Source organism: Eretmochelys imbricata, chromosome 20 (assembly GCF_965152235.1).
Source record: "Eretmochelys imbricata isolate rEreImb1 chromosome 20, rEreImb1.hap1, whole genome shotgun sequence".
Classification (NCBI taxonomy): Eukaryota; Metazoa; Chordata; order Testudines; family Cheloniidae; genus Eretmochelys; species Eretmochelys imbricata.
This window is the reverse complement of record NC_135591.1, coordinates 12,111,091-12,129,176: the sequence shown is the minus strand read 5'-3', so window position 1 is coordinate 12,129,176 and position 18,086 is coordinate 12,111,091. Positions and strand designations below refer to the sequence as shown.

General features: G+C 60.1%; 1 pseudogene; it reads left to right on the top strand.

Annotated features, from left to right (window-relative positions):
• The first annotated feature begins 510 nt into the window (after positions 1-510).
• On the top strand, positions 511-16,833 carry LOC144277570 (ultra-long-chain fatty acid omega-hydroxylase-like; annotated as a pseudogene).
• Positions 16,834-18,086: the final 1,253 nt, after the last annotated feature.

Here is an 18,086-nt window from a genome sequence, read left to right as displayed (position 1 = left end):
TCATTTTCATTGCCCTCCGCTGGACTCTCTCAAATTTGTCCACATCCTTCCTGAGGTGGGGGGCCCAAAACTGGATGCAGTACTCCAGGTATGGCCTCACCAGTGCCGAATAGAGGGGAATAATCACTTCCCTCGATCTGCTGGCAGTGCTCCTACCGATATGCCGTTGGCCTTCTTGGCAACAAGGGCACACTGCTGACTCATATTCAGCTTCTCATCCACTGTAATCCCCAGGTCCTTTTCTGCAGAACTGCTGCTTAGCCAGTCGGTCCCCAGCCTGTAGCGGTGCATGGGATTCCTCCTTCCTAAGTGCAGGACTCTGCATTTGTCCCTGTTGAACCTCCTCAGATTTCTTTTGGCCCAGTCCTCCAATTTGTCTAGGTCACTCTGGACCCTTCCCTACCCTCCAGTGTATCTACCTCTCAGCAGCTCAGTAACGTACATACAGCTTGTAACAAAGGGACCCAATGGCAGTTCAACCCCGGTAACAGCCCGGTCTTTCCCCACAGGATGCTGCCGCTCACGGACTGGGTGCTGGAGCTGCTGAGCATGGAGCGGACCCCCTTCCGCGCCTACACCGTTTCCGCCCTGCTCCTTGCTCTGCTGGCCCTGCTCTTCCGCACCCTCCTGCAGCTTGGGAGATCCTGGCACCGCTACTATGTGACCTGCCAGCGGCTGCGCTGCTTCCCGGAGCCCCCGCGTCGCAACTGGCTGCTGGGACACTTGGGGATGGTAGGTGTCATGTCCCGTGGGGGCGAGAAGGGGGTGAGTGTCTTCTCTCCCCTCTTACTCCTTGTTGCCACTGAGACATGGCTTGACCCCTGCTGGGAGGAGCCACCCTGGCCCACCCCAAGGGAGGGGCTGGTAGAATAGCCCCTGAGAGGGCTGGGGGCAGGTGACCCTGCTGGTTCAAGCCTCTCCCTCTCTCCCAGGTGAAGGGCTTTGGCCCCAACTGGTGCTGGCAAGGGGAGCATGGCATGGCAGGTTGCTCAGGGCGCCGTGCTCGCTGCAGCTGCATGACACATGGGAATGGGGTTGGGACCGAGCAGGGGTAGGAGACGAGGGTCCTGGGACAGCTCCACCAGGTTCTCAGCACGCGCCCTGTCTGGCACCAGAGTGAGCAGCGTCTGAACTCAGTCAGACTTCCTGACCCAACGAGGCGGGCCTGAGCTGGAGGCAGAGGCATTAGCCACGCTGCTGCTCCCCCTCCTGCTGTGGGTGGGGCCCTTCCTATGGCTGCTGGGTCTGATGCACCCCCGATACGGCAGGGCCCTGGGATCCACCTCTGGCACTGGATGGGGCAGGTGGGATGCCGGCCCACATGCAGAGTGAGACAGGGGTGCAAATGGCCCCCTAACCACTCAGTGCCCTGCACTCAAATGCCACATTCTCCAGGCAGGGCCCCAGGCTGAGCGTGGGATGTGCCCTGGTGGGTGGCTCTGGGTGCTGGTGCCCAGACACTTGCCCAGCGGCAGGGGCTCTAAGGGAACCAATCCATAGAAGCATCTCTGCTCACCACTGGCCCCTGCCATGCTCCCTGGCCCAGCCCCTTGACACCCCTGCCAGCCAGCTGCACCCCAATGGCTCTGCCTGCATTGGTGGTAAGTGGCCCCTGGGCCTGTTTGGCCGCCTTTGCCGTGGAGCAGGGAGGGTTATAAAGCCCCTGGCAGGCTGGCCCCACCTGGTGTAGCTTTGGCAAGGGCATAGCCAATCACCATGTGCTGTGACATCGGGCATTGCAGGAGCTCTGCCCCTCAGAGCACAGAGGGACCTAGGAGACCCAACTGGCTGCTTGGAGTGAGGCATGTTTGGCCTCAGAGCAGCCACCAGCGCAGTGAGGGGAGATAGAGTTGGTGTCGGAGGGTCCCCTGACACTAGGGGTCAGGCCAGTCTCTAGGTCCTTGGGGAGAGGGGCAGTCTCGGAAATGTATTGCCTGCTCTGGGGAGCATCCCCCAAGATGGATGGGATGCGAGCACTGGGCCAGGAGTGAGGGTCTTGACAGATACACTTGGTGAGGCATTGCACACGGCAGTCCTGCCTCTGATCACAGGATCCGATTCTGCCCCTGCCTGGCATGCGCTGACTTGCTCAGGAGTCCCGGGTAGGATTGGGTCCCTCCTGCAGTTCATACCTGGTGAGGAGGGGCTGAGCCTGGTGTCCCAAACAGTGGCTACATTCTCCCAGGTCTTTGTGACATGGATGGGGCCCTTCCTGCCAGTCCTGTGCCTGGAGCACCCTGATTTCCTCAAGCCGATCACAACAGCCTCAGGTACGCTGACTCCTGGGGGTGGTGGTGAGGCTCTGAGGGTATGTCCGTACAGCATGTAGACACCTGTAGCTGGCTCGGGCTCAGCCTGTGGGGCTGTTACCCTGCAGTGTAGATATTCCAGCTGGGGCTGGAGCCTGGCCTCTGGGACCTCCTCCCTATGGGATCCCAGATCTTGGGCTCCAGTTAAGCCCAAATGTCTATACCTCAGATTTACAGCCCTGAGTCCGAGTCAGCTGACATGGGCAGGTCCCGGGTGTCTACGTGCACTATAGACACAACTTGTGGGGCCAGAGATGGGAGACACCAGCTGGGCCCCTCTAGCCCGTCCCCTGGGAACCTATGCAGGACTGGCCCCAGCAATCTGTTCTCCAGGGCCCTGGCCAGGCTAGCTGTGAACATCCCAAGGGACAGGGCTCCCAGCCAGTCCCTTACCCCCAGTGTGACATCATGGTGGTATGAAGGCTTTCCTGACTTCCCCAGGGCAGGGCTGGGAGCCAGTCACCTGAGACCTTGCAGAGCAGCCCGACCAGAGCCCTGGGGAAGGCACCAGACAGGACAATCCGCCTGGGGAGCTAATGGCCGTCTCCCTGCAATAGCTCCTCGGAGTCCGCACTGTCCAGTCTGGGTTTCCCTCTGCTCCAGGTCAACCCGCCAGCCCCGTGGGTCACAACCCTCGTGTTCTCATACATAATCAGTGCAGGCCCCTTGGCTCAACTGACTCGCTCCTCTGCCCGGGTGAACCAATCCTTCCCTGCCACCTTGGCTGCTCTCCCCTGTGTTCTGCACTGTGTGGGCCCAGCAGCCTCTTCTGGCCTTGACCCCTGGGATTGGTTTACTGTCCAGGGGGCCCAGAGCTGAATGCAGGGTGGGTCAGGCCAGGAGGGACCATTCTGCTCCTCTAATCTGACTGCCGGTGTCACACAAGGCAGAGACCCTCCCCAGAGCTCCCTTCAGCCAGCCCCAAGCTCCTGGCTGTGCTGGAGGGAGCGTTACAAAGGGACAGCCCATCTCCATGTAAAGACTCCCAGGGATGGCAAAGCCCCTGTGTCCCTGGGCCAGCTGTTCCTGTTAGGGGGCTTATTCCTTCACCCACTTACTTCCCTGGTCCTTCTCGCATGAACAGAGAGCAACAATACCCGAAATCCAAAGGTGCAAACAATTCAATGTTTATTGGGGTGAACTTCCAGCAAGCATGATTCCAGTTTCCTTCCTTAGTATCTTCCTTCCCAGCTCTGACACCACAGAGCCTTACACCTGTGTTCCTGTTCCCATTCCTGCCCTTAGCCAAACATTATTCCAATTTCCCCAGCCCCATTCCCTGTTCCCATTTCCCTCACCCACATGCCCACCCCCTCCCACCCACACCCACTCACTTCCTCATTGACTACAGATTATATAGTAAAACTTGAGTTCTGCTTAGCTATACCTTAACCAATCATTTTCCTGAAATTTAACTAACCAGTCCTAACATACTGTAAGATGATTATGTACCCAATTATATCCCACCACCTTAATTAGTTTACACCCAGCAAAATTAATTATACAGCAGACAGGAACAATCACAGAACCAGACAGAGATTATACAGACAAACGACAGCAAAGTGGGAACTATAATGACAAGACAATACAGAAATGAGGATTTCACATCCCAGCTATTGATAAGTGAGTTCTTGCCAGACAGGATGCTATCAAACTAAGTTTCCTTTTACATTTTCTAGGCACTTCCCTTTCTCTGGAGGTGATAGGAATACAATCCTGTCCTGATAGTGCCTGACAGCCCAATAGCCCCTTATTTCAGTGTGACTAGTTTGGAATGTGAGGAGGTGACCGGTCGCTTCCCAGCTTATGGCTGCCTCTGTTGCTTAGCCAAAGGCCTTAGCTAAGAACAGGGCCTCAGACTGTCACAGTAAGAGAAGACCCTTACACCAGCAGACAGTGATTTTGATTCTTTCTTTTATACCTCTATAACTAGCCAAGTGATAAGAATACACCTAAATTCTTAGGGGATAGGCCTTTACAGACAGGCCTGAATATCTATATCCTAACAGTTCCCAGGGCTCGATCCCCTCCCTGTTAAACACCTGCACTGTGTTGTCAGTCTGAGTTCGTTCCCGCTGGATCTGACTCTGCCGCTGTCTGCTGGATGGCAGAGCCCCCTGCTGCCAGGCGTCCCTGCCCATGGAGGGGCTGGTAGCTGGGATCTAGGCACCTCTTTTCCTGCCCTTGAAGAAATTAAATCCGTTGGGCTCCTGTGGCCTCCCCCAGAGAGGCAGGTTTCCCAGAGCTTGAGGTGTTCTGGTGGCTCCTCCCAGACCCCTCCCCAGCTGTCGCTGTGCTATTTGAGGTGGGGGCACATTGGAGGGAGGGGCTATTGCCTCCCTGCTCCATTGCGGGACAGCTCTGCCCAGGCAGCCCCAGGAAGCTTCAGCCTGTCTCTGGGGCCGTGCTGCAGTGGAAACCTTGTCGGACAGGCTGGGCTGTGCAGCTCTACAGAATCCCCTTTTCCCCCCCGGGCGGTTCTGGGTCCCCCCTGGAGGACAGGCTGCCTTAGTCCAGCTCCTCCAGCTCCCTTGATGTGACTGCTCTTGCTGCAGGCCACTGTCTGCACCAGCTCACCCTGGGCAAAGGCCGTCAACGTGCTCTGTGCAGGGAGGCAGGGGAATAAAATGGGGCCATGTAGCTGCGGGGGCCAGGTGTTTGGGGGGTGGGGTCTTCCTTGTGCCCTAGTTTGTACCAGTTCCTGTTTGGCTCTTGAGAGATTGTGTCATTTACTGCTTTGGGGCATCCAGCCCAGCCCCTGCTACTCTCTGGATCCAGGGGCACCCAGAAGGCTGCCTGCTGCCATAGGGGGATGGGGCAGAGTCCCACTGGGGTGTGGGCGAGGAGGGCAGGAGCAGGCAGAACGCCTCCAGGTGTCCCAGCACCGCCAGCGCAGGCCCCTCTCTGGTGAGCGAGTTGCTGGGGCTGTGCGCTGCAGGGGGACGCGCGATGAGCTGAAGCCAGACTCCGACGGAATCCAGCCCCCAGCCTGGTCGCTGCTCCCTGGCCTGGGGGCTCCTGCTCCAGCCTCTTCTGCCCCCTTGCAGAGGGGACATCTGTCCCCGTTAACGTACTGCTGCCACTCTTCCCAATTAGCCCTGCTCCAAGTGGCGCCTGGGCCCGCAGGGCCAAGGGCACGTGGAGCTACGCTGGGGCTTGTTTGCTCATCCCTGAACTGCTGCCCTGCAGGGTGGTTGAGAAGTGACTCTGGAAGTTTCACCAGGGCCCTAAGTCCAGAGCCAAAGCAACAAATAGAAATGCTGCCCCTCCCCGCCAGCCTAGCATCCAGCCCTACCCCGCCAGCCCTTTGTATGACTCGCTGTGCCCAGGAGCCCAGTGCAGTCTGCGGGAACTTTGTAAACAATCCCGTTGCTGATGCAGCAGCGGGAACAGAGTCCAGCTCCCTCCCCCAGTGCCAGGTGGGCTTGGCAGGACACAGAGAAGGGAGGTCTGGCCTTAGTCCTCAAAGCCAGCAGCTGGGTCTGAGCAATGAACGTTGCTCCCTGGAGCAGAGCTGGATGTCACGGGGCCAGGAGAGAGGTGCTTCGGGGCTCAGGAGCCCTCAGTCTCCTGCTCAGCTCAGCTGGATAGCAGAGAAGCGCAGGGCAGGGATGCAGTGCTGGGGCTGTGTGAATGCATGTAGCCAGTTCATGCCGGGGCTGAGGGCTCATGCTCGCTGCCCACTGAGCCCCCGGGTTCACCTCTGCACGGAGAATGGCTGGGAGCCGTGTTTGCAATAACACAGGGAGCCCCAAGTGGCCCCATCCAACCGACTGCCAGGTGAGGGCAGCCCTCCCTCCCCCATTAGAAATGAAGCCAGAGGCGCTCTGAGAGCAGCCAGCAGTTGGTCTGCTTGGGGAGCTGCTGCTCCTGCAGTGGGCTGAGTCGGGCGCTGGGCCCAGCATGTCGCCCTGGCCGGAGACGTGGCCAGAGTCCCAGCTGGCCCGTGGCTAACCCATGGCTCCTCGTTGTAGGGTCAGAACAGGGAGGAGGGGATGCAGTGCGTAGATGAGCTCGTCGGGCGCTACGGCCACTCCTGCCTTTGGTGGTTTGGGCCCATTCTCCGGCTCTTCCACCCAGAGGCCGTTAAACCCGTGCTGCTGGAGTCAGGTAGTGAGGGTGGCCCCAGCCCCAGGAGTTTGTGTGTCCGTCTGTCTGTCTGTCCTGGGGCTCAGCAGGGGTTGGATTCCCAGCAGGCGCCTGGAGCTCTCGATGTTATGTGTGCTGCACCCGCCATGACGGGACCTCTAGGGACATGGGCCCAGTGGTGAGAGGGCAGCTGCTCCCTAGAAAAGCCCCCGGCCAGGAGGACTGGCTGCTGAGACCAGCCCTCCTCCACGTGGCTGAGGAGGAAGCTGCCTGGCTGTCGGGGCTGGGGGAAGGGATCAGGTCTCAGGCCGAGCTCAGCTCGGCAGGTGGCTGTTCATTGGGCTGCTTGTCTGGCTGGGTGCTGCCAACCCAGGGTCCTTAGTGAGTCCCCCTGGCCCCAGAGGAGTTAGGGCAGAGGCTGTAGCCATCCCTTAGCGTCCTGAGAGGAGCACGTCTGGCTGGCTGAAGCCCAGCTGGAGCTGCCGTCAGGCTCTGGGCCAGTGACTCATGGGAGCAAAGGTTCATTGCAGCCCTGCCAGCATCCCTGGCTGGTGGTAGGCGAGTGGGGGATCTGATAGCATCCAGCTGGCTCAGGGACACCTTCATCAACTCAGTCCATGGTCCCAAAGGGAGCACGGCAGGGCTGTGGGGTGAAGGGGACAATGAGGGAGGTGGTCCAGGGGAGAAACAGGTCAGGGAGAGTCATAAGGACCAAATGGCCGATATTCTTGGGGGGGCCTATGGGGAGCAGCAGAGAGATACTGTTGTGGGGGTGCATGGCCGTGAGGCTAGTGGGATGTTGGGCGTGGGGGAATCTGGGGAATGGTGCAGAGAGGGGGTGGTCCTGGGGCTAGTGGTGCAGGGGGGGCAGTTTCTGCCCCTATTGTCTCTGGCTGACCCAGGGAGAGGAGCAGCTGTGGCCAGCTCAGTCTCAGAGAGCTGGGCCTGCCAAGCCACCTTTGCCCGTCTCCCATGTCACCCACCCGAGTGCCAGCCATTCGCACAGCCCTGCGAGGTAGGGAGTCACTGAGGTACAGAGGGGGCAGGGGACTCACACAGCATGTCCATGTAAGAGACAGGAATAGAACCCAGGAGTCCTGGCTCCCAGCCCCCTCCAGACCCTGCTGTAGCCACAGGATCCCCACTCTGCTCGCAGAGCCAGGGAATACAGCTAATAGGGAGTTTTAAGGATGCCAAGCTCTCTATTGTGAAGGCCCCACGTGACGGCCAAGCTCACGCAGTCCGTGGGTCACAGGCACTGCCCCAGGAGGAGTCTCTGTCGCGCTGCAGGCCCGGCCCAGGCTGCGGATGCTGCTTGTGCCCCGTGTCCTCCTACCTGTCTGTGACTCGCTCAGAGCAAGCCTGCTCTGCGTGAGGGGCCTGGTGGCTCAGCACCTGGTCCCTGTCGTGTGGCTCCTTCACGCTGTTCACTGAGCCTGTCCCGTTGCCCCAGCAGCCACCCTCCTGGCTCCTAGGGTAGAGCCTGGAGCAGGGTGTCCAGCAGGGTTCTGCCTTGTCTGATGGGGGCTGCTTTCACAGGGCGATGCGCCAAGGCTCCTTAGGAAACAGCCTGTGGAGCAGGTGGGCACTGGACAGACCCACATTCCTGCAGCTGCCCCTTTCCAGACCAAAAGGGGGCCCATTGGAGCTGCAGCTCCAGCCGGGGCTCTGATAACAGTAGTCCTGCACTCCTTCCCTGTGTCCTAAACCGTGTATGTGTGTGTGAGCGCTAACGCCAGGGTGCACCCCATTACCGCCCCCAGTGCCGTGTGTGTCTGAGCACTAACACCGGGGTGCGCCCATCTCCGTTCCACTCTGCCGTGTGTGTGTCTCAGCACTAAACCCCAGGTGTGCCGCATCTCTGCACCCCCGAGCCATGTGTGTCTCAGCACTAACCCCTGGGCCTGCCGGTCTCTGGTCTCCCCCACAGTTGCCATCGCACCCAAGGACTACCTGTTCTACGGCTTCCTGAAGCCCTGGCTAGGTGAGTGCCCTTTCTTCTGGGCTTGGATCTGTTGTGCTTGGTGTCATGGGGCCCGGACCCCAGGGGAGGGGCTTGTGGGGAATGGAGGGTGTGATGTTCCCCTCTGGTGTTATCTGGACCGATGATCAGCTAGGTCACTCCAATCCTTGACTCTGGGAGCCAGCCTTACCCTGCTCTTCTGTGAGAACCCCCACTCTGGGGCTGTTCACACACAGCCCCTGGCATGTAAGCTGCTCCTTGGTCTGTGCAATCGAATGACACTAGCCAATATCTCTGGTCCCAGACACAACCCTAGGAACCTCCGTCTTGCAGTGTCCAGTTATGCCCGCTGCAAGCTTATGAGATTTCATCAATTTAACAAAGAAATTGATATTTACCAGGCTTGTTCTCCCAAGGGGAGTCTCTGACACACTTCAAACCAAATGCACTGCGTCAGGTAGAATAAACAAAGAGATTTATTGACTACAAAGATAGATTTAAGTGCTTTATAAGTCAAAGCAAAACAAGTCGGATTTGGTCAAACAAAATGAAAGCAAAACACATTCTAAGCTGATCTTAACACTTTTATTGTCCTTACAAATTTAGATGCTTCTCACCACAGGCTAGCTGGTTGTCCTTCAGCCAGGCTCTCCCCTTTGATCAGCGCTTCAGTGGCTTGGTGAGGTCTGTAGATGGAGGTGGAAGAGAGAAGAAGACCATGGCAAATGTCTCTCCCTTTTATCATGTTCTTTCTTCCCTCTTGGCTGTGTCCCCCCACCCTGACCCTTCAGGGTCAGGTGAGCATTACCTCATCGCAGTCCCTGACTGATCAAGGGAAGGGGAGTGACTCACCAAGTTCCTACACCAAAGGCTCTTAAGCAAAGTAAGCTATCGTGGGATAAGAGGGAAGGTCCTTTCTGGATCAGTAACTGGTTAAAAGACTGGAAACAAAGGGTGGGAATAAATGGTCAGTTTTCAGAATGGAGAGAGGTAATAGTGGTGTCCCCCAGGGGTCTGTACTGGGACCAGTCCCATTCAACATATTCATAAATGATCTGGAAAAGTGGGTAAAGAGGTGACGAAATTTACAGATGATACAAAACCGCTCAGGATAAGTCCAAAGCAGACTGCAAAGAGTTTCAAAAGAATCTCTCCAAACTGGGTGACTGGGCAACAAAATGGCAGATGAAATTCAATGCTGATAAATGCAAAGTAACGCACATTGGAAAACATAATCCCAACTATACAGAAATAATGATGGGGCCTGAATCAGCTGATACCACTCAAGAAAGAGATCTTGGAGTCATTGTGGATAGTTATCTGAAAACATCCACTCAATGTGCTGCGGCAGTCAAAGAAGCGAACTGAATGTTGGGAACCATTAGAAAAGGGAGAGATAATAATGCAGAAAAATATCATATTGTCTCTATATAAGTGCATGGTACCCCCACATCTTGAATACTGCATGCAGGTGTGGTTGCTCCATCTCAAAAAAGATATATTGGACGTGGAAAAGGTTCATAAAAGGGCAACAAAAATGACGAGGGGTATGGGACAGGTTCCATATGAGGAAAGATTAAAAAGACGGGGATTTTTCAGCTTGGAAGAGAGACGACAAAGGAGGGATATGGCCACTGTTGGCAGACAGGAGACTGGGCTGGATGGACCATTGAGCTGATCCAGTCTGTCCATTCTTATGTCAGTGTGGAGCTGGAGCTACTCGTGCCATAGCCGTGAGCACCAGCACATGGGTGTGCCCAGGATCACACACACGCCTTCACATGCGCACGTACCTCTGTGTGCATACCACCACGCACCTGCACGTACACACACGCATGCACCTGCATGGTCATGCCCACACGTGCCCCCACAAACACACACATGCTTCACTCACACCCCCACCCATGCACGCATTGCACACGTGCACGCACTCTCGTGCTGCCCAACATGCACCAGGGAGGTTGATTCTCGCTGAGCACCCCAGCTGGCTGCGACTCAGCGGGCTGCAGGGGGCCTGGGCTGCGGGATCTCTGCCAGGGCTCTGAGCTGAGCGCCTGTCATCTCAGGGGACGGTTTGCTGCTGAGCAATGGTCCGAAATGGGTGCGGCACCGGCGCATGCTGACGCCAGCCTTCCACTTCGACATCCTGAAGCCCTACATGAAGATCTTCAACCAGAGCACTGACATCATGCATGTGAGTAACCCCCTCCCGTCATGGCACCAAATCTATGCCTGTGCCTCTGGCCCCTCCCACGGCACACACTGCCCTGGCACCCGCCAGCCTGCCCGGGACCCTCCCCCATGGCACACACTGCCCTGGCACCCGCCAGCCTGCCCGGGACCCTCCCCCATGGCACACAGTGCCCTGGCGCCCTTCAAATCCCAGCCTGCCCGTGACCCTCCCGCCATGGCACACACTGCCCTGGCACCATGCCACCCCCCAGCCTGCCCATGAGCCTCCTGCCATGGCACACACTGCCCTGGCACCCGCCAGCCTGCCCAGGACCCTCCCCCATGGCACACAGTGCCCTGGCACCCCCCAGCCTGCACATGGACCCTCCCCCCCACGGCACACACTGCCTTGGCACCCGCCAGCCTGCCCATGGACCCTCCCCCCCACGGCACACACTGCCTTGGCACCCGCCAGCCTGCCCGTGGACCCTCCCCCATGGCACACAGTGCCCTGGCACCCTTCAAATCCCAGTCTGTCCGTGACCCTCCCGCCATGGCACACACTGCCCTGGCACCATGCCACCCCCCAGCCTGCCCATGAGCCTCCTGCCATGGCACACACTGCCCTGGCACCTGCTAGCCTGCCTGGGACCCTCCCCCCACGGCATATGCTACCCTGGCATCTGCCAGCCTGCCTGGGACCCTCCCCCCACACGGCACACACTGTCCTGGCAGCCTTCAAACCCCAGCCTGCCCGTGACCCTCCCCCCAATGGCACACGCTGCCCTGCCACCCCCAGCCTGCCCAGGACCCTCCCCCATGGCACACAGTTCCCTGGCACCATTCAAATCCCAGCCTGCCCGTGATCCTCCCCCCATGGCACACACTGCCCTGGCACCATGCCACCCCCCCGCCTGCCCGTGTACTCTCCCCCCCCATGGCACACACTGCCCTGGCACCTGCCAGCCTGCCTGGGACCTTTCCCCCTATGGCACACAGTGCCCTGGCACCCTGCCACCCCCAGCCTGCCCGTGACCCTCCCCCCATGGCACACGCTGCACTAGTGCCTTCCTCCCTTGGCATATGTGGAACCAGCAGCCTGCCCTCCCCATGCCTCCCCCACACCCTATGCAATATGCTGTACCATCACTACGCAGTGCTTCTGGCCCTGCACCGCCCCCCGGGCATATACTGCACCGATACCCTGCCCACCCACCCGCCTGCCCACTGCTCTTTCACCTGCCCCCACCACATGCCCAGCCCTGTCACTGCACCAGTCCACTAGCCTCCTCCCCTGTCTGCTTGCCTGTCTCTGACGCTGGCCCACCCGCATTGCATGGGCACTGGGCTCCGCAGTGCTGTCCCTGCAGGCAGCTGCTCGGGGGCGGCTCTCACGGGCACTGTTCCCCCACAGGCCAAGTGGCGCCGGCTGGTGGCGTCAGGCTCCACCTCCCTGGACATGTTTGGTCAGATCAGCCTCATGACCCTGGACAGTTTGCAGAAATGCGTCTCCAGCTACAACAGCAACTGCCAGGAGTGAGTGACGCGGGGGCAGCTCCCCCAGCAGGGCCCCGCGCTGACCCGAGGGTGGGAGCCCCCTCACTGGGGGAGGTCAGAGTGGGGAGAATGGGCTGCAGGGTCCCTCCCTCCCTTCCTGGCCTGGCCCCAGTGAGCCTGGCCGGATTCACGGAATGGGTCCCTGAACTGGAGATCCCAGGGCGGGGAGGGTGTTACTGCAGGCCTGGGCAGGGGCTCTCCAGTGGGTGTCTGGAGGCGTTGGGGGGTTGCTATAGTGGCTGCACCCCGGGTCAGCACTGGGGGTGGAGCTCCTGCAGCTCGCTGCGCGGAGGCTGGTGCTTGGTGCTTGCACTCGCAGATCTGTCTGCTAACGCCTGTGGGGTCGGCATGGCTGTGCTGTGACTCGCTTGGGGGATGATCCTGCTGTTGCATGCCTCTCGCTGCCAGGAAGCTCCTCACCTCAGTCCCATCACCCCAGAACCCTCCTGCCCCCAGTTTATATGTGTACTGCAGGGCCCTCGTCGGCAGCTTGTACCTGTTTTACTGCACTGGTGCACATACAGACATGAGTATAATTCTTGAGGTTCAGATTTATAGCCGAGATGGAGAGCTTTGCAGAGGCAAAGAGTTCTTTCAGAAATAGTCCATTGGTTATAGTCCAGTGTTTATATTCAGGGCGGTCCAGTCAGAACTGGGATCTCAGTCCTTGTGGCTTAGGCTTCCCCTGCATGAAGCCTCAAGCAGATCTGAGATAAACAGGATCAGGACCCAAGGGTCTTTTTATACAACTCCAGGCCTTCTTTGACAGGTTGGAGTCCTTAGACCAACAATAGGCAATCGGGGCGACTCTGAAGTAGGTCCATCACCGGTAATTAGCTACACGAAGTAACACAAGGCAGTTGCCGGTTTTTCCACCAGTCGCAGATGATTGGCTGTACATTTCAAAGAGAGAGGAATACAGCGACGATATCCTGCGTTTACAGTTCATTGATGTTCTTTTGATCTCTGAATTAACCGAATACAGCATGGACAGGGACTGTTTGATTACATTGGTGACCTCTGCTAGTATGTACGTAAATACCCAAAACCACAAACGTGATCTCCCCATATGTTTTTAAGGGTTGAATCTGAGTCATTTGTCCTGCAGGATGCTTAACCCTTTCTGGTCATTTGTCACCGTCCCACACTGGCTGAGCCGCAGCAGCAGCCAGAGGCACCCAAGCTTGGTCACTTCCCCGCCGGCCGGCCTGGAGATCCCGTGGCTGGGAGATCACGCCATCGCTCTGTGGCGAGGCCCAGCCCGCCGGGATCCCCCAGCTCTGATCAGGGGGCCCCTGCCCCGGCCTGTCAGGCACATGCTGGCCTGTTGTGTTGCAGGACACCCAGTGACTACATGGCAGCCATCCTGGAACTCAGCTCCCTGGTGGTGGGACGCCAGCACCGCCTGCTCCTGCACTGCGACTTCCTGTTCCGCCTGTCACCCGACGGGCGGCGCTTCCGGCGCGCCTGCGACACCGTGCACCGCTTCACGGCCGACGTGGTGCAGCGGCGCCACCAGGCCCTGAGCCACCGGGGCAGGGAGGCCTGGCTCAAATCCAAGCAGGGCAGGACGGTGGACTTCATTGACATCTTGCTCCTGGCCAAGGTAACATGGTGGGGGGGCCTGCCCCGTGGGGGTGGGCGGAGGTCAAGGATGTCCTGCGATTGGCCAAGGGGACATGGGGGGGCCTGCCCCGTGGGGGTGGGGGGAGGTCACGGATGTCCTGCGATTGGCCAAGGGGACACAGTGGGAGATCCTGCCCTCGGGAGTGTGGGGGTTCGTTGACGTCCAGGGCAGGGCCTGGAGTTCCCATTTGGCACTGCCAGAGAGTCCTGGGGAGCCAGGTGGAAGGTGCTGTGTGATGTCTGTCAACCGGGACTTGCCCCCCGGCCCAGCTCTCTGGGGCGGCCCAGCCAGAGCTGCCTTCCCAGCATGCTCAGCGTGGAGCGATATGAACTGCACTTGGCAACATGAGGCTGGCATCTCTGGGGAGCTCTAACACCAGAGCCAGGCTGGGCATGGGGGAAGGGGAGAGCCCACCTTGGGGCCTGGGGCTGTGGGGCAGGGCAGGGACTGCCTCTTTCCCCGGGCTGGGTGGAGGGGAGATGGCCAAGCTCACTCCACCCCAAGATGTCCCATCCTCCCAGGCTCTGAAGTGGGGGAGGCGTGGGCCGGTGGGGCTGGGGTCCCTGAGTCACGGGGAGCCAGGTTACCCGTCCAGCAGTGTGTGCTTTGTGCAGGATGAGGACGGCCAGGACCTGTCAGACGAGGACATCGCAGCTGAGGCCGACACCTTCATGTTTGAGGGTGAGGAGCCCCCCTGGAGAGGAGGTGGGGGGGCTCGCCTGCTGACCTCACAGCCTCATGTGGGAGGATGGGGTCTCCGCAGATGACATGGGGGGGAGGGCAGGAGAGCTGGGTTCAGTCCCTGGCTCTGAGTGAGCTGGGTGTGCCTTTCCGTGAAATGGGGCTAAGACAGATCTGCCCCTGGGCACTGCCAGACAGTCCCAGCAACGGAGGAGGTGGTGGTAGTGGAGACAGATGCTCAGAGTCACCCCATTTGCCCTGCAGGCACGAGGGGCCTGGAGTTCCCAGCTGGCACTGCCAGAGAGTCATGGGGAGCAAGGCCCCGGAGGAGGTGCTGGCAGGGGGAGGGTCCCTCCAGCCCCGGACTCTCCATGGTCCCTCTCTGCCCCCGCGGCTCTCACGCTGCGCTGGCCTCTCTCTCTGCAGGCCACGACACCACAGCCAGCGGCCTCTCCTGGCTGCTGTATAACCTGGCCTGTCACCCCGAGTACCAGGAGCGCTGCCGGGAGGAGATCAAGGACTTACTGCGGGACAAGGAGTCGGAGGAGGTTGAATGGTGAGATGGCTGCTTCAGCTGCAGTGCTGACCCCCAGCACCCCCACTTCCACACCCTGTAGTTCCAGCACAGCCCCCACCCCACCTGTGAGGGTTAGCCCAGCCGCTGCCCTCCCCTCCCCTCCCCTCCCCTCCCCACCAGTCTATGCCTAGCACTGGGGTCCCTTCACCTCTGCCAGCCCCACAAGCTGGAGGGCTTCCCCTGCAAGATGGCCCTAGGCTGCTCCCCAGTGCCCGAGGGCCCTGCTGCTCTGGGTTTTGCGTGTCCCGCCCTGGATGCCCAAGGACCCTGCCACTCAGATGTGCATGCTCCCCCCCCCCGCCCCGTCACGGTGTTGTTTGTCCCCTCAGTGCCAGCTCCATGCCTATGCGAGTCTGTCCCAGCCCCATTGCCTGGCTCATGGGCTCACACTGGGCCCCCCATGCATCCACCTCTGGGGCCAGCGCTAAGCTCTGTTCTCTGCAGGGAGGACCTGTCCCGGATGCCCTTCTCCACCATGTGCATCAAGGAGAGTCTGCGTCTGCACCCGCCTGTCACGGCCGTGTCCCGGCGCTGCACCGAGGACATCAAACTGCCTGACGGACGTGTCCTACCCAAAGGTACCAGCCTTCTTCCCTGCCCCCCAACCAGGGGCATGGCACCGGAACTGGGCCCATAACCCCTGTGGTGCACAACCCCTCCCCTCCTTCTCCCTTTCCTCTCTCTAATGAGGCAGTTTCCTCTCTGGCAGGGAACGTCTGTTTGATCAGTATCTATGGGACGCATCACAATCCTGCTGTCTAGCCGGAGCCCCAGGTACCACTGGTTACTCTGTTCTGCCCCTTTGGCTCTACTCCACCCCACGGCCACCTCCAGCGTGGCACCAGGGGGCGCTGTGCTGCAGAGAGTGGGATTGCGGGGCTCAGTAGGGGCACTGTCCCCTCGGAGTCATTGCTGACCCAATGCCCCAGCGTGGCACCAGGGGGTGCTGAAGCGCCATCAAAGTAGCAGCTTCCGATTCCCAGTGACCCTCCCCAGAGAGGAAGCTCCTCCCCCCCCCCCCCCAGCTCGCCTAGAGGGGAGTGAGGGTCGCACCCCCATTCACACTGGGTGGGGATGGGTCACTGAGTGCTGGGTGGAGGCAGAACCATCCCCGCTGCCAGCGCATGGCCCCAGTCAGAAGCTCACTCTTGGGGAGCCTGGTGCCCAAGCTGCACCCGGGGAGGGTCTGCCTTTGCTCCCCCTTGGCTCCGGGACCAGCCCCACACCCCACCCTTCGCCCTCGCTCCCCTCACCGTGCCTTGTGCTTGCTGCTCCAGGTCTATAACCCACACCGCTTCGACCCAGAGAACTCCAAGAACCAGCCCCCACTGGCCTTCATGCCCTTCTCTGCTGGACCCAGGGAACCTGCCTGCCGGGCTCAGAGCCCCTCGCCGCACGAACTGCCCCCTCCCCCACCCCCGGCTGCCCACCAGCAAGCGGCTCCCTGGCTGCAGTGAAGCATTGTGGGACAGGCAGGAGGTGGCCTCTGGTCAGTGCTGGGGCCAGCTGTTATTGCTGAGGATCTGTCCCTTCTCCCACAGGGGGGAGGGCTCCCCCCAGCATCTGTCTGTCCCTGCTCCCCCATCCCTGCCCTCACAGGGGGTGTGGCTTCCAGGCGAAGAGCACCGGCTGACACCCCTGGCTTTCTCGCAGGAACTGCATCGGGCAGAACTTCGCCATGGCAGAGATGAAGGTGGTGCTGGTGCTGACCCTGCTGCGCTTCGCCCTGCGGCTGGACCAGAGCAGGCCCGTGCGGCGCAAGCCCGAGCTGATCCTGCGCAGCGAGAACGGGCTGTGGCTGCACCTGGAGCCGCTGGGGCCCAGGTGTGAGGGCCGGCCCCCCGCACCGCGCTCCTAGGGCCGTGCGCTCCCGCCCGCTGCGGGGATCCAGCCTGCTCCGCACAGCTCAGGGGCCTGCCGAGTGGAGGACCAGGTGGGGATCATGGTGGGGCCAGCTCTCTCCTCTAATCTAGACCAGCCCTCTGTACCAAAGGAGGCGCTGTGGGGTCCGGGCATGGGGCCCCTCAGGTGCTGCAGGCTCCTTTCAGACACCAGCTGCTTAGCCCTCCCCTACCTGCCCCTGGGAGGCAGGGTGACAAGTGCCTCTCCCCAGCCCCGCTGGATGCCCACGGCCACCTGGTGACTCAATGTCAGAGCTAGAAATGGAGCCAAGCAGCCAGGCTCCCGGCGCTGCCCGCTCACAGTCTGGGCGACCCTTTGGCCTGCGTTCCCTGCCCCCACTGGCCAGAGGCAGGGTGCCAAGCTGTCTGGCCACTAGTCTAGGATGTGGGAGACCCATGTTCAATTCCCTGCTCTGCCACAGGCTCCCTGAGTGGCCTTGGGAAAGTCACTCAGCCTCTGGCCCTCAACTCCCATCAGTGCAATGGGGCTAATGGCCCTGCCCACAGGGGATGAGGGTAAATGCAGTTGGGGGGTGAAGTGCCACATACTTATGGTGGGGCATCTAAGAACACGTGGTCAATAACCCTAAATGCTGTGGGCTTGTTAGTGGAGCAGCCCCTGCTTTCTTGCCAGCCCACCTGTGCCCCGATGCTGCTGTCTGTAGCTGAGGGTCTGGTCTGTCTCTCACTCCTCTTCCCCGGAGGGTAGGCATCTTTCCTCCTGCTCTGTCCTGCTCCCCCCACTCCTGCACTCATCAATCCACCTGCCTGGCCTGGGGCATGAACAGCTGAGAGGCCTGCAGGCACGTGGCTCAGTGCTCTGGCCGATCTTCCTGAGGGGCCCCCAGTGCCCCAGGTGAGCGCTGGCAAAGGCCATTTCTCACTCTGCTGCAGGTGGCTTTGGGGTGGGGCAGCGATCCAGGGGGCAGCTGCCCAGCAATCGCAACCTGCTGCCTGCAGTCACCTGCGGGAGTTGGGGCAGGGAAGCCTTTGTTACTCACGCACATGTACAATTCCCCATTGTGTGTGTGTATTGCCAGACCGTGCCCGGGAGGGCTGGCTGCAGACCCAGCAGGGACCCACTCCCTCCCACAGGGAACTCATGGCTCAAAGAGACAAACAATGGTTGAGAGAGCGAGCAGGGGGCCATATGTGGCCGCTGGGGCAGATGGACCTGGAGCTGCGGGACAGTTGGTTTCATGATATTTCT